The 15,872-nt window shown below is 44.0% G+C and overlaps 2 long non-coding RNA genes across 3 annotated transcripts in view; one reads left to right on the forward strand and one right to left on the reverse strand.

The window, feature by feature from the left end:
• LOC128894981 (uncharacterized) overlaps positions 1-15,872 on the reverse strand; it is a 103,936-nt gene that overhangs the window by 57,682 nt on the left and 30,382 nt on the right. For both annotated transcript variants that reach the window (XR_008461650.1, XR_008461649.1), the window contains one exon: positions 2,201-2,291. This is a non-coding gene — a long non-coding RNA (uncharacterized LOC128894981). The remainder of the gene's footprint in view (positions 1-2,200; positions 2,292-15,872) is intronic.
• Positions 1-15,872, forward strand: part of LOC128894982 (uncharacterized) — a 127,534-nt gene that overhangs the window by 20,235 nt on the left and 91,427 nt on the right. Inside the window, exon 2 of the long non-coding RNA XR_008461651.1 lies at positions 12,306-12,398. This is a non-coding gene — a long non-coding RNA (uncharacterized LOC128894982). The remainder of the gene's footprint in view (positions 1-12,305; positions 12,399-15,872) is intronic.

Here is a 15,872-nt window from a genome sequence, read left to right on the forward strand (position 1 = left end):
TCGCATTGGCGCTATCTGAATCTCGCGGTGGTGATCATTTCAGCCGGTATTAAATTCCTTGGATCTGGTGAATCGTCCGTCCTCGAATTACGCAGATTTTTACTCGGGGCAATTACTTTATTTTTTAAACGGATGAAGCCTATATTTTATTCTATTTTATTATATTCTATTCGAGCCCACAAAGTCACTCTTTAAAAATCTCCTAGAATTCTTATCAATTTTAATACCTACTCATGATTTCTCTCACCAACACAACAAAGTAAACAACCTACAAATTTCATCATTTCTCATTGTTCCCTATTTTAGCCGACAAAGTCACCCTTAAAAGATCTTCCTCCGATTCTTCTCAACTTAGCCCACGCAGTTCTCACCTTGGCCCACAAATTTCTTCGTTGATCATTTTTCTACTTTAGCCCACAAAGTCACCCCTATAAAATCTTTCTCCAATTCTTCCCAATCTTAATACCTCCTCTCGATTCCTAAACCCCTCTCGGACACAACAAAGTAAACAACCCACAAAATTCATCATTCCCCATTTCGCCTCATTTCAGCCACACGAAGTGCCATCGAACCTCCCCTTCCTTCGAACATCCCTCTCCTCCACTACGCTATCTTCGACTCCGCCTCGCGGTTGCAGCAACCTAAAATATTAACCCATTCCTCCCCTGTCAGAAAAATTTCGCCCCGACCGATATAAATTATGAAAGCACAAGTTCGCTCCGGCGTGTAGCCGCGAGTGTACGTCCGCCCAGTGTACACGGAACGGCTCGGTTCCCGTGCCAGAAAAGCAAAGCCCTTAGCGTATTTGCGAAACGCGCCTCCGGCATACGAATGTAACCGCCGTCCCGGTTCTTCTTCGTTCCGGCGGGCCCACACAACCGCTCACGTAGCCGCGCACGTGTCCCATGTACACGCGGCTAGAGGCCGGCACGCGTGTGCGTGAAGAGAGACACGCAAACCGCCGCGGTTTATCCACAGTCAATAAAGGCTGGCTGTCAGCATGAATACCAAAAGCGCGGATCCGTGGCCATCCGGGCGAGGCCGGGGGCGGCGGTTCGGCCCCGTTGCGAGATTTACCGAGGCCCGTATATCATACGCACGTGCGTGCCTCACCGTTATCGTAAATACATTCCCGTGGATATGGAGTGCTCGTCCGCGCGTCCTTCTGCGCGAACGGCGCACGTACACGGCCACCGAGTGGATTTTCCCAGATACGACCGCACCGTCCAACGTGTCCTGATATCAAATTCCACGTGGAAGAGCGATGGGAATGGCGCAACGGACGCCGGGGGTGGGTCAAAGACGAAGAAACATGGTCGGGAACTCGAGGGATGAAGCGAGGGTTGAAATTTTAGGGAGGGATTTCTTTGTTTCGAGTGGTTAGAGGGGTTAGAGGGCGTTGCAATTTGAGTTGATTATTTTTGTATTCGGAGGTTTTGGATTCCGGTGCCGTTGGAATATGTGAAAGTATATGCCAAATTACCGGGGGGGGATTAAGTCAGCACTTTGCAGAATTCAAGACTGATTCAAAAATACAATCCCTCGAATTCAGATGAATTTATTCATCTCCACGAAAGTTGCTTCTGCAACCGAGTTTTTATTTTATTTCCCCTCCCCCGCCTAATTACGTTCGTCCATTCACTAATCACTAAACGTGCTCATACGTTCCATGATCTCCAAAATTGTCAGTTTGATCAGTAATTACAATCTATAGTTGAAGCTTGTAATCAGGAACCGATAGTTTCTGTAATCTTCCAGAGCCAATCATATATGATTATTCGTTACCAATTAATCGCGATGACCTCGCAATTATGAAATACATTTGGTCCGACTCTGATTTCCACGGGCTCGACGGATGTCCAGTTAGATATTCTCAGCTCTGACCGTTCGTTGGGTCCGACGTGTTCCGATATCGAATTCAACGGGATAGAGTAACGCTAACGCGAGGGGGGAGGATAGAGTCGAGAATATTCGCCGCGAGCGATACTTTTTGCGGTATCTGGCCGAGGATTATGGTCGCGGTTCGACGGCGAAGATGTTGGCCTCTGATCCGAACCAGGGAAAACTCTATCTTGACCTTTTTATATGGGTCGTGGCTTTTACGCGTGCTACACCTGGTGGGACACGTTCTTTATTTCCACCTCTCAATTTTTAGCGAAGGTCCTTTCTATTTTGTTATTAATATATTCGTGTTACTCACCATTTCTCTGCTCGATGAGGTTATCAGTAGTAATTCTTCCGAGGTGATAGTGGAGGTGGTTCTGATTCAACTTTGTCTCTTTTTTTCCTTCCTGTAACAAATGGAAGGAATCTGTTCAATTTCAATTATAATTTACTTGGAATTATTAGAAATTAAATTTATATCCAAAATAATTATAAAATTCGAAAAAATTCTCTCCGAATTCCAGACGAAAATTGATTCGAATCCTGGGAAAAATTGAAAGCAAAGTGCACACATTGGCTGCATAGTGCCGCGATTTAAACCGACTCTAATCTATAACTCGAACGGTACAGCGGAAAGTTTAACGATCATTTACATTCTCGGTAGTTCGAGACTCATTTGAATAATTATAATTTTATTCATATCTCGAGTCGAGCCATTTGGTAACATTAGGTGCCGCCAGAAGAAAGTTGTTAACGACTTGAATGGCCTCGTTGATTAGACTGCTCGTCCACCGAGCGCAGAAAGCTGCGAACGAACGTCTTTTCTCTTCGCTTCGAGCAAAGTAAAAGTAATCGGCGAGCCCGTGGCGCACGCGAACAACTAAATTTCAGGTCCGTGGATGGGGCACAGAATTTTCACGGAATCGAGTCTTTCCCGCGTACCGAAGAGCTGCTCGTCCCTTTGACTTCGACGGGAAAACTGTATCGAGTCTTTCTAGGACGATGCTTCGTTTCCGAGAGAAGTGACTTTGTCTATCGGTCAAGCATGCACTTCGCCGTAACCCGGCTTAGATTACTTCCCCTCGGGATCGATACCGTGCTTGCATATTAATGTTGAGGTAAGACCGCGTCGAACGTCGAAGATGTGAATACAAAGTGAGGTATTTACTGTCTGAAGGTTCTCGAGTTTTCAATAAAGATGCAAGCTGGATGATTTCAAAGCCGAAGACAGGATGAATTCAAAGCGGATTACCGGCCGAGGCATCTCGCGAGGTATTCGGATTCTGATGATGTTGTATCAACGCGAAACTTTCGCAAAGGATTGTTGGAAAAATTAACGAACTTTGAAGAAAATCAGGGGGGCGGGGGGAAATGGAATCAAATTTCGTGGATGGTAAAATAAAATTCCGGATAAATAGAATGTTTGTTGGGGACGAATATAAATTACAGATGGATAACATTGCGAATGGATGAAATTTCAAATGTTCTCGAATTTCGATTAATTTCAGCGTACGGTTTTTCAAGAGAATCTTCCTCGTGTGTTCACGATAGGAAACACAACGAGTCGTGGAAACAGCAATCATTCGTTTAGGTGGAATAAAACAGCCACGGTTCAAACGACGTCCACACAAACGCACTCAAATACGATCGAACGTGAGATTAATTATTAACATGTTCGTGTAATCGAACAAAGAGACGAGAAGATATCAAGAAAAAGGGTAACAAACAACTGCAAACGACGCAGACACTTCAAACACAACCAAACATGAAATTCAATTATCAACGTGTCCACGTAATCGACCAAAGAGTCAAGTACCAAAAGAGTACCAAAACCAGAGCTACCGAACACCTGCACACATCTGCAAACGACGTTGCCGGTTACGCTTTCTATCTCAACCCCGAAATGGACGCCTATCCTCGTGGATTTCTCGTTCGACGAGCGGTTCTATCGCAGAATCGAATCGTCTCGAGTCCAGAACCTCTGGCCCCGTCGGAAAAATACGTATGCTCGATCCCGCGTCCAGGCCGCCGTCCCTGGATCCTCGACAGATAAAGAAACCCGTTTCAATTTCCCTAATGCTGCGAGAAGCGAGTCGCTTTCGCATTACAAACGTTTTCCCTCGATTCGCGTTTCCACTCTGCTTTATTTGTTTCCCTGTCGTCTTTCGTTTTTTTTTCTCCGCGACGGTCGACTGTCTTCCCGCGGAGGCTTCCGTTTCACCGTTTTCCGCGGCTTTGCCGTCGTTTCTCTCTCTCTCTCGCTCTCTCTCTCACTCGGCGGCTTCCCTGACCGCACGGTCCGACGAAATCTACGAGCTAGCGAAAGAACCTTATTCGGATAATCCTTGGAGGATCACGGACAATGTGAGAACGGCTCGAAAAGAAGCGGAGGTCGCTCGCAGTCAATCCGATTAATTCTCCGACTACGAATTGGCGTATCTCCTTCAGGGGCTCTCAGTTCACTGTCGAGGATCGCCGCTGGAACATCTGCTTGGACGGATCGAGCTTTAACGTTTCACGATTTTGAGAAGCGTTCCAAAACGCTACCAAGCGAGCTTATTCACTCTTTAAAGGCGGTCACGCCCAGTCATCTCAGTCGAAATTCAAGAATTTTTTTTTAACGAAGCCTCGGACAACATTTCCGCTAAGACAAAAATGATTTCAAATCTCCCCCTGAATCACCCCTTTCAAAGACCTCGAACATTTCTGGGACACTCTGCATACACTCACCAAATTATACGAATTATTCAGAGAATACAAAAATTGAAAATCACACACTAATCACGTATACCGTAAACTCTGTACACATAAACGAATAATACAAACTGTACGATTCGTACAAAGTCTACATGTACAAATTGTGCGAATAATATCGGGTGAACAGATTTATCCAATTAAGCATGGAATGCTGCACGATTCATCCAAAGAATTCCCTTCAAAGAGTTACGCATTCTGTACGTGTTACACGAATTATGCAAATAATATAAATCGCGCGGTTGAACAGCCAGCCGAGAATTCCGCTCGGATTAATCGAGGCTCGCGACCGTCCTCTTCGACGAGCTTTCGCGTTATCGTCGAAGCTCTTCGCGGATTCGTCGCTGACGTCGGCCTGGCCGGCTTCGCGGATCGCCTCGTTCGTCGAAATTGATAAATTTCCGTCCGCGGTCGTAACGAACGGGTCCCGCTTTCGGCTAGTTAACCAGCAATAAAGCTCGGAGCTTTTCCAACCCCAGCGTTAATGAAGTGCGCGCGTGTAAACCGCGCCCGCGCCCTATTACGACTTACAAAACCGAGCGGTCGCGTCGGTAATTAAAACGCTTAATCAAAGCCGCTTTATGGCCGGTCACGCGTTCTTCGAAAAATAGAGTCGGATGTGTTATTGCACCGAGGCGTTTTATTTTTGTTCACCCTGTACTTTCGTTCCCTGGTGTCTCTAAAGCCTTGCTCGAGAGTTCAGACACAGGAAGATGAAGACAGTTAAGAGGAGACCACGATTGATTCAGTTCTTTTGGATATATACGATTGTTTGCATTTTTAAGACACTTGTAAATTTATCAAAAGTCGAGCCTCAAATTTTGTCTCATTTTCTCTCATTTTCTTATCGTCATCGACGCCTTCACTTCTTCCAATTACCTAGTTGCGCTAAAAAATAAAGAAGTAAATAAAAAAGAAAATAGAGTCTCCAATATCGAGAACAGCATCCCAAGTAACAAGTTCTGAAATTTGTACCGCATCGACCTCTATTCTTTCTTCTTCCTTTAATTTTCAAACCGACTCTGCACACTTTAGGATGGTAAAGACTCGGATCGGTCCGTTTCTCAGTGTCCAATAAAATCGCTTCGTAATGGCGCCGAGGAATCTTCCTCGACGAACCGATCGGAGAGCCTAATCTCGGCTGGCGAAGCGAACGCCGGTACGTACCATCGTGAGCTGCGGCCGAATCCGTTCCTCCTATCACGGCACACGCCATTACGCTCTTGACGTATCAAACGTTCCATTTAACCGGAATTTAAGCTCACGCGAAGCTTACGGCTATGTGTTTGCCGTTCGATCCTCTCCCCGAGGGGGTAGTACGGAAATACCCCCGAGTCCAAGGTGAAGATTTCCGGTCAAGCCAGCGAGCGTTAAGCTCGTGTCTTTCTTTGCCCTTCGAAGAAGTGCAAGTGTCATTTTAAAGAGGGGGAATTTTATTTACCATTTTACACGTGACCGTAATTTAATTTTTCTTAAAAGGGAAAGCTTCAGAGAGAAATGAAATAAATAGTTTAGAGAGGATACCTTGGACAGTTTAATAAAATAAAAATTCTCAACGTTTGCTACTTTCACAACACGAAATACGACATATATATATATATAGAGAGAGAAATACAGCTCGGTATTCGAGAGTAGTAACGGGCCCCTAACGATCAGGCGGAATGGTTCACGCCACCGAGACGAGTTAATGCAAGAAAGTCTCCGGGCTTCCTCTGGGTAAGCGCGCCACCCGCGGGATAATCCACGGATCAGCCCCTATCGAAGCGGAATCCCTCCTGAAGTATCGTCGCGTTCTTCGCGTGGAGGATGTTCGTTCCTTATAACAGCGAAACGGATTTCGTACGTCCTCTGCAGGAATATTAAGAATTTTATTGAAACAATGGAACAATAACAACAATGAAATATATGGGCGACAGAGCTTTTCGCTGAAGCATAATTAATATTCGAATAATTAATGATTTTGAGATCTGAATATTAATTGAAAACGAATCTGGAGAGAATTCGTAAATTTTGATGAAAGTACAAAAATAAGTAACGCGACGAATGTTATTAAATTAGGTTCAATAGTTTCTAATTCGTGACAAAATTTTAGTCCACATATAAGTGACGGAGCATTTCGCTAAGGAACTTGAATACTTCATTATTTCGAGAGCTAAATATTAATGAAAACAAATCTGGAGAGAATTAGGTTTTGTAGTTTTTAATTGTCTCGAGACAAATTTTTAGTCCCGCAGACCTTTCCCTGTGAATCAGTCTGACGATCGACGTGTTAACATCGCGATTGTTCGTGTACAATATTGCATAATTATTATTATTGCCTGATGATATGGGTATTGTTGTCTACTTGTCCGACTACGAACGAGCTTGTACTACTTCCCCGACAAGCCACCTGGTTAATTCGACGTGTCTGACCAGGTATGGACATCGTTCCACTCGTCTGGGCAGATACAAGTTTGGATCACTTGTCTGATCAGGGACAAGCTCGAGCTACTTGTCTGACACGCCACGTGGTTATCCGACGTGTCTGACCAGGTATGGACATCGTTCCACTTGCCTGATGGAATATTGGGTTAACTCGCTCATACGTCATTGAACATTCACGAAAGTGTCAATAATCCCCACAACTTTACAAATAATCACCGATTAATTACCAATAATCTTAATTACACCGAAACATGTCTCTCACGAGGGACAAAAATTACACGAGCTATCCAGACAAGGGTCTCAATTTAACTTCAGCGCTGGAAATACATAACTTTTGCTCACCAGGTTGACATAGATCGATCCTCCCCATACGATTCGGCTACCGACGCGGTCCTGCGTTGGTCCGTTGAAGGTTTTTTAATCAACGTTGACCAATGGTCATTATAACGCTCGTTTAGAGCTCCGTAACGCCGTCGGGGTGGGGAAGGCCGGCGGAAACGGTGTCCCGACGAGTAATAAACGGCGGGACGAGCAGGATATCGGCACCGAAAGAGTCCCTTCGTTACGGGACGACCGTATTTCACGGGCGTTAACGAGCGCCGCCGCGTTTTGTCGGCGATAAACTTGCGACAGCCGCGACAGATACGAGAACGAATGTCCCCCTGGGTTCAAGCGGATCGACGAGGAAACGTCAAAGCACGGGGAGCCGCGATTACCGCGCTTCTGACCCGTGCTACGCTTCAAAATCCGTCGACGATTGATCGGATCTGACCTGGACCCATGTTTCGTCGCGTTTGATAAGGAACACCCTCCTCCCACACTCTACCTCGTAAATTTTCCCCAGCAGCGTTCGCAATCGAATTTCAACAGGGAATTTTTTGAGTCGAGCTTCGAAGCTTTGCACCCTGCGATAGGTACTCGGATAAATATTGCATTATTTTTTTTTTTTTTTTGTAAATGGAAATAAAAAGTAGATAATTGACGTTGACCCTTTGCGAGCTGAACTTTGTTCTGATCCGGGCAAAAGTGGTTCGTTGGAGAAATGGTAACGAGTAGCACATCATCGAAATTTATCAAATTGCTAGAAGTCTATTATTTCATTTTTAATTCATGTCTAAAATTCACTCGGTACTTTATTTCGTACGTTTATCTTTAAGTAATAATTTTTCTGAGTACCCTATACCTAAATTTTCAAACATGGATCATAAATTACTTACCACTATATAAATAAATTTATTCACCTGCCAGGAGTCTATTATTTAATTTTTAATTCAAGTCTAAAATTCGCTCGGTACTTTATTTCGTATGTTTACCTTTAAATAATAATGCTCCTGAGCGTCCTATAGCTAAATTTTGAAAAAATTATAATTACCCGTTCCAAAGTGCCGCAATGTACTCAAGAGAAAATAATAGGAAATCATGCAAGATATTCCCGCCCCGTTTTCTTTTTCCATTTTCTCCAGTCGCCGGAATCGCCCTGTATAAATAGTCGACGGCGTCGTATCCGAAACTAATCGCGTTAAAGGCAAAAAAAAAAGAAGAAGCCCGAGGTCCCATTGGTCTAGATAACGACGCCAATTCGCTTGCGGGAAACGTCGCGGTCTTAAAAGCATCGAGGGAGGTCCCTGATACTTCCGAGAATATTATAATATAATGAACACCGAGGGACTCGTGACCCGACCGCGTCGATATTGACTTTTCTAATTAGACCTGGCCGAGCACTGGAACAAACTGCCCCCGATCCTTAACCTTCGTTCTCTCCCATCGCTAAGTAGGAAGTCTTGAACGAGCCCCAGCGAGCATTCCCTCGGGAACCACCGACAGCAAGTCTCTCGGCAGCAGGTGTATCGATATTATCAGAATCCGAGGATTAATACGTTCGTTACTTTCGAGAAGAACGCGATAAATGTATTTAATACTCGAGGGTTGGGTCTTCAAGTTTGACGAGGGTTTTACAAAATGGGGATTAGTTCTTTGAATCTTTAAAAATAGAAAATAATTAACGGGTATACAGTCGGAGTGGCTTTCAGAATTGATATGGTCGTTACTTTCGAGAAGAATGAAACGAGGGTTATTCAAAACAGGAATTCATGAAAATACGAAATAAGCATACAGAGGATATAAATAAGAATAACTACACGCTACTATTAATTGAAATAATTTTTAATTTAAAAATAGTTAATTTAAAAATACTATGATATTGTGTTATAGAATACTTTATAACATTTGTCGTTGTAATTCCCGGTTCGTAATTTCATTGTCCCGCGACAGTGTACATACGTATGTAGCAAGACAAGTGAAATGTCGTCTGGTTCCGTCCCGACAGATAGAGCCCGCCGGCGAAATTAGTTGAACTGATCAATCCTAGACCAGACAAACAGACCAGGACTCCTTTGATCGCTCGAGTAGAAAGTGATTCCCTTGATCGGACAGGTAGAGCAGACTCTCGGTCAAATAATTGGAACAGGTCGTCCTTGGTCAAACCAGAGGCGCGGGAGTCCCTTGACCAGTCGAGTAGAATGCTACTTCTATAGTCAGACGGAGTGAACGCAATCGCTCCTCCAGAAAACCATGGACGCCTTCGTAAATAGGCACCAGACATCTATTAAGAGATTTCGTTATAATTTTTAACCGACTTTGAAAAAGGTTACTCAATTCGACTTGTATATATGTATATATATGTATATAATATATATATCTTTTTTTTACGTTGTGACATTTTTCATTTGTGCTGGAAATTTGCATATCTTCAGGAGTCATAGAAACAGAGCATCACAAAAATTTAATTCTTAGACTTGATATACCTGAACAAAGAATGATATAAAAACAAAACAAACGTATTTAAATTAAGATATATCTGCAATATATAGTCTCGTAAATATTTCGTACTGTCTATGACTATTTAAGAAATTTATATGAATTGAATAATGGATTTGATGGTGCCATTATAAATATGTATATGAATATACTTTACACTGTTATATACTTATAAAGAAAAATTTATTCTGAAACATCAAACCTGCTACAATTTAATTCAGTCAAATTTCCTCAATAGACACGGAGCGTATGAATATTTATGGGATTGGCTGTACATCCTAGCCTTATCTTTAAGAATTATGAAGACAGAGCACCTAAAAAAATTAAATTCCTAACTTTCCGAATTTCCGGATAAATAGCTCCGCAAGCATGTCACGCGATTAATAGTCCCCTTCCCAACAAGAATCTTCTTCGATTTATATCTTCACCACCTTCCCTGTCTTCCTCTCAGAGGTGTCCCTGCGGGATCGAGCCCAATAAGACCAAGATTTTCGCCTTCAGAAATTTCCTCCCAACCCGCCACGTCGGACGCACGTCGGCGTTTCGACCGCGCATAATTCCGGTGTTTGTCGCGCGGGGATATTAATTCGAACGGTCGTGAAAAGTTGTTCGGTTTTATTGAATCGTCCCGGCCGCTCCCAGCGGGCTTTAAAAGTTACGGATTATACGGACGTGCCGGTTCGCCAGGCGGGAATGGAACGTCAGCTTTTGATTTATGCGCCGGTAATCTTCTTGCCGGGTATTATTAAAAACAGCGCGATACGCACCGTCGACGGTGAATATATTGTAAACACGTTGTAATACCATTTGATCGTAATGCCGATATTTTTCATCGCGAAACGCCAAATCCCATCGAAGCTTAACCTTTCTGGCGCAGCTGTCGGCCGAAGCCGACAGTTCAAACAAACCGTGGCCCGCTCCGTTCGCTGGCGCGCGTTCTGACAAAAGTTCGTTTGATCGGACCAGCCAGCGTTAATCCTCTTTGCAGCGAGGCGACGATCGTAGACTTTGGTTACGTTCGCGAGAAAATGGGGGGAAAACACGGGAAACAAAAAGTACTGCGGTGTCGCGCGGAAAGGGTTTTCGATCCGACGTTTGCCGACGTTGGAATTAAAACGAGGGACTTTGGGTACTTTGTGTCGCGAGGTTTGTCTTTGGCGAAGGGAAAAGGATGGGGAAACGCTTCGGATCGCGATTCCGGCGGTTGGTTAGGTCAACGAGAGCGAGGAAGAGGAAGCCTGGACACGTTAGGGAACTCGATAATAAGGCTACATAACGCTTTATTCACCGGGAGTCTATTTATAGGCTTTTCCATTGCAGTATTTAGCTAATCGAATTTATTTACTGCGTTGATGGTTGCCTATGTATAATGTCCAGTGTTTGGAAACAGACTTGGTTCTCAATGTACCCAGTAACAGCATGGAGGAATTACTGTCAGCCTAGATCGGCATATGCTGCTGTACAAAATTCTTTTCTGGATTGAAGACTGTTTCTAAATAGGCCTGTAGATAAAGTGTTAAGGGGACCATGCCTCAGACCCTGGGACACTCGGAGACCGACCATGTACTATCCCATTCCGAAATTTGTTCAACAGCGATCGTTACACGAACATCGAAAAAATAAAATATTCAAGGTGGCCTTGCAATCTCGTAAAATAACCTCAAAAAAGAATTAAGTTCTCGCACCGAAGTCCCTCCTCGAGACAGTATAGCAGCGACTCTAGCGACGAGTTCCAGAGAGGGACTCGCCCACCACGTGGCAACAATCATCCCAAAAATCTGCTCGAGTATCGGTAATCCAGCGCGCGACCGGTCCAATAACTCCTAACAAATTTAATAACCGGCGCCAACGTTTCGGAAGGCCGCGATATTGCGAAACGGGGTTCTCCCGAAAGCGCGAACAATGACCATGTCCCCTTACCCCCGGTTACGCGCGTCCGTACGCGCGCGATCCTATCGCCGACGGAGCCTCCCTTTTTAATAATATTACCGGACCGGATACCGTCTGTTGTTCGCTTTAATCTCGTCCGTTCGTCCAGCCGCTTCCGCAAAAAGGGGCTAAACCGTCGCGGCGACCGCGGAGGGACAGGGATCCTCGGAATAGCGGTGACGGTGGTTGCGAATGGCGGCTGCGAGACGAGCGCGGGGATGGGGGCGCGCGGAGGAGACGAGCGACCGGGATTTTAAACCAGCGGAGGATTATCCGAGGTTTAAAGCGTTTGACCAATAGCGCTGATACTATCCCTTGGTGTTGGGCCGGGGACATTTCGCTGCTCGTCTGCTACTCACGGAATTCTCTGAAGCAGAGGGCGTTGCGAAGGGATAAAGACGTTCGAAGGGATAGAATTTTAGGCTCCTATATGATTACGGTAATTTTATTAATGTGTTATGGGTGCTAGGCTGATATAATTTGGCGATGTGTTCCAGGAAGGACCGTGGAAGTTATTACGGGAGCGACACTAGCGCCGCCCTCGCGATGTCTGCTACTTAATCCAGTTCTACAGGCAGCCACGTGTTCTGGTGAGTGCGTTTTCCTGTCTTACGAGTGTGAGTAACACGTCCTAAATAATGTACGTCTCTTAGTGTAGACTATGTCGCGTGACGATGGTGGGTATATCGAAACAAGAGTAAATACTTAGGTACAAATACAAATTGGGTATATGTATTGTGCAGAGATGAGATGTTGGCTTCTGATTGGTGATAATTTAATCTCCTAAATTAATTTCACAGTGGTAATTAGAATTTCACAGTCTAATATATTCTATAACATAGAATTCTAGACTATAACTATGGTAATTAAATCACAATTAAAGACTGATGTCCGGCACATGTATTGTGTAGAGATGAAAAGATGGCTAGTGATACTATAATATGGAATTCTAGAGTATAACTATAATAATTCAAATCCAATCAAACACTAGTGTCCTGCATACATACTGTGCAGATATGAGATGTCTCACGCCTGATTGGTATCAGAATAATCTCCTAAAATTCAACAAGTATTAAATACTACAACCAAAGTACTAAATCAAGTATCAAAAATTCGAGGATCCTTGATCCATGAAAGATTCTATGTCCTGACGATAGTTTGAGCATTACTGTTCGACATCATGTGTTACCTGCTCCACCCCTTCGAAAAAACCGATCTCGCAGCCTCGAGCCAGGCTCGGAAACGATGACTAAGAAAAATTCCGTCGGTGACGGTGGCTTCGCTATGGTTAAGGTGTCCAGGTGTCCTCGTAAAAAACACGCGCAGCAAGCGAAGAACGAACTCCGGAGGCGAAGGGGACGAACGGATCCGGTTATCGGTTATCCATAAATCGAAAACTGAACGAGCTGACCGTGGTGGATGGGTCATCATAATCCAAACGGACGAGCATCGGTGATCGAGGTTGTACGCGGTCGGAGTGGTGGCTTCGTCGCTGGAAGAACAGACAAAAAAAAAAATACGGGAAGAGGTATATGACGGATCCGCGATGACATATGAATAATAAAAAAGAAAAAAAAAAGGAGAAGAAAAATAACACGTACACGAGTGATGGCGGGAAGGGTACACCTGCGAGCCACGATTCCGAATTAACGACCCACTTTTTTCGACGCCGTTCGTGACGGACGCTCTTCTCTCGTCGACGCGTTCCTTTCACACTGGTCGAATTTTTTTTTTTTTTTTTTAATCGATTTCCGTGAAACGCGAATCGCGTTGAAATTGTTGCGAAAGAAACTCCGCCGTGGCGATCGCAGCGCGGAATATTTTCGAGGTCCGAAAGAAATTCTGATAATTGCTTGTCCGAAACTGTGACGTTGCTATCGGGAGAGAATTCACGGGCGTCGAAAATCAACGCCTAACCCTTCGTTGATTATAGAATATAGCGGACGGGCTTAATCGTCCCGTGGCAGCTTTAAAACGGGCCACTGCGGTCGAGAAAGGCGCGGTTTCGAATTCCATCATCTCTTGCTCGCGAGGCCCGACCATATTTCCTCCCTTTCCCCGTTCTCTCTCCCTCATTTCCCGGTTGGCTGCCACTGTCGGGTTTCCAGCCCTTCGCTCGTTAAATCATTTGTTCTCCGACGCGACGCGCTGGACAGTGGTTGAAGTGCCCCAGAAAACCACTCAAAAGTACGTTTTTTCTAGACTTCGAAATTCCATCAGAAGTGGCGCAGAGTAATCAATAACACGACTCACATCTGGCGAAAGAAGGGGTTGAAATTCAGATAGACCTTTTCTGGACTTCTCGTGTCTCTTTCTGGTTTCGATAACTGGTCAAATTTTCATTTGTTTTTACTTAGTATGACTTCTTTGGGGCGTTCATTGGGTATCGTGCAGATGTTAGATGTTGGCTAGTAGTTCTGATTGGTGATAATTTAATCTCCTTAATTTTATCATAGAATTCCACAGTGTAATACATAGTATGACGTGGAATTCTAGACTGTAACTATGGTAATTAAAACACAATTAAAGACTGCTGGTCCTACATATGTATCGCGAAGAGATGACAAAATGGATAGTTGTTCTGATTGATAAATCATGCCACAGAATTTCACTAAATACACTCAATAAATACCATAATATGGAATTCTAGAGTATAACTATGCTAATTAAAACACGATTAAAGACTAGTGTCCTACAAATATACTGTCCAGACATGAAAAGTGGACAGGTCTGATTGGTAACAGTATAATCCCCGAAAATGCTACAGTATAGTCCAGATCATAGTACAGAATCCTACATATAATTTCCTTGGTTATACTCTTACCAATCAGACTCGCTATCCAACACCTAATCTCCCCACAGTACACAGTTCTTCTCGCTTCGGTAAACTCTTTCTTAGTAAACCCTTTTTTAGTAAACAAATCTTCCCTTCCTAAATCTTGAAACAAATACCTATTTCAATCCATTTCACCTTCCATTTAAATTTTCAACGGCTCACTTCGATTCCTCCTTCTTTAAATTTCGCTACGTCCGTCTTAAATCGAGTTAATTTCGAGACGCCCGTCGAGTAGGTTGTTTATCCGCGAAAAATTAAAACTATCTCGCGAGACCACGAGGAAACAGCCGCCAGGCGCCGACGAGAGGAATTTCTCTGGCAGCGACGGTTGAAAAGTTCCTCCCGTCCTTTCTTTTTGTTTTCCTTTTTCCTTTTGTCCCAGCGGCGCCGGTTAAGCGAATTAGAAACTTCTGCGACCGATAAAATTTTTTCGCCGACCGTGGACGCGGCCAAGTGCAATCCAACGGGAACTTTTCTGCGACTAAGTGCGAGCTGTAAAAAAATTTACAGCGCAAGCCGCTCAAGCCGCGGGGCGAACCTCCACGAAAATTCGAAAATTACGACGTTCAAATGAGAGAAGGCGCCCAGCCATGCACGGGGTGTCCAGAATATTGCAGTCAAGGAATGAAGGAAGAGCTTATATGAAAAAATAAACCGAAATTCTTGAAATTAAATTATTCCTCTCCGAGTTGATTGAAGTTTTTTAGGGAGGGTGGGGAGGGATGGAGAAAATGAAATTAAAGTTGGGTTGTAAAATATTTACCTCGCACGTACGTCAGGACATATTTTATGCGTGTTTTTTGTTTTATTATGCTGTTTCGGATACGATTTGAAACGATTATCGGTATCTCGTGCACGATCATAACGACCATTTTGTCAAACTTGTTCCCCCAGTTCTTTGAAAGTAGTTTCAGCTTGCTAATTTATTTCTTAATTACAGCAAGCGGGGATGGGGTGGGGGTTTAAATTGCTTTCTTCCGGTTTCGTGACACTTAACATTTCAAACGGGAAAATGCCTCGCGCAGCACAACCTGGGCGATTTGCAAGTTGCAAACAGGAGGTCCGGATAAATTATTAAATACCTCTAGGAATTCATTTTTTTTTTTTTTTTTATTTTCGCGTTCTACGTCGCGTGTACCCTGAAAACAACGGTCACGTGACGTAGTGTACCTCGTGAAGAAACAGAGGAAGGAAAGAACGACCGAGATTGTAATTAATTTAAAATTGC

Source organism: Hylaeus anthracinus, unplaced genomic scaffold (assembly GCF_026225885.1).
Source record: "Hylaeus anthracinus isolate JK02 unplaced genomic scaffold, UHH_iyHylAnth1.0_haploid 4, whole genome shotgun sequence".
NCBI lineage: Eukaryota > Metazoa > Arthropoda > Insecta > Hymenoptera > Colletidae > Hylaeus > Hylaeus anthracinus.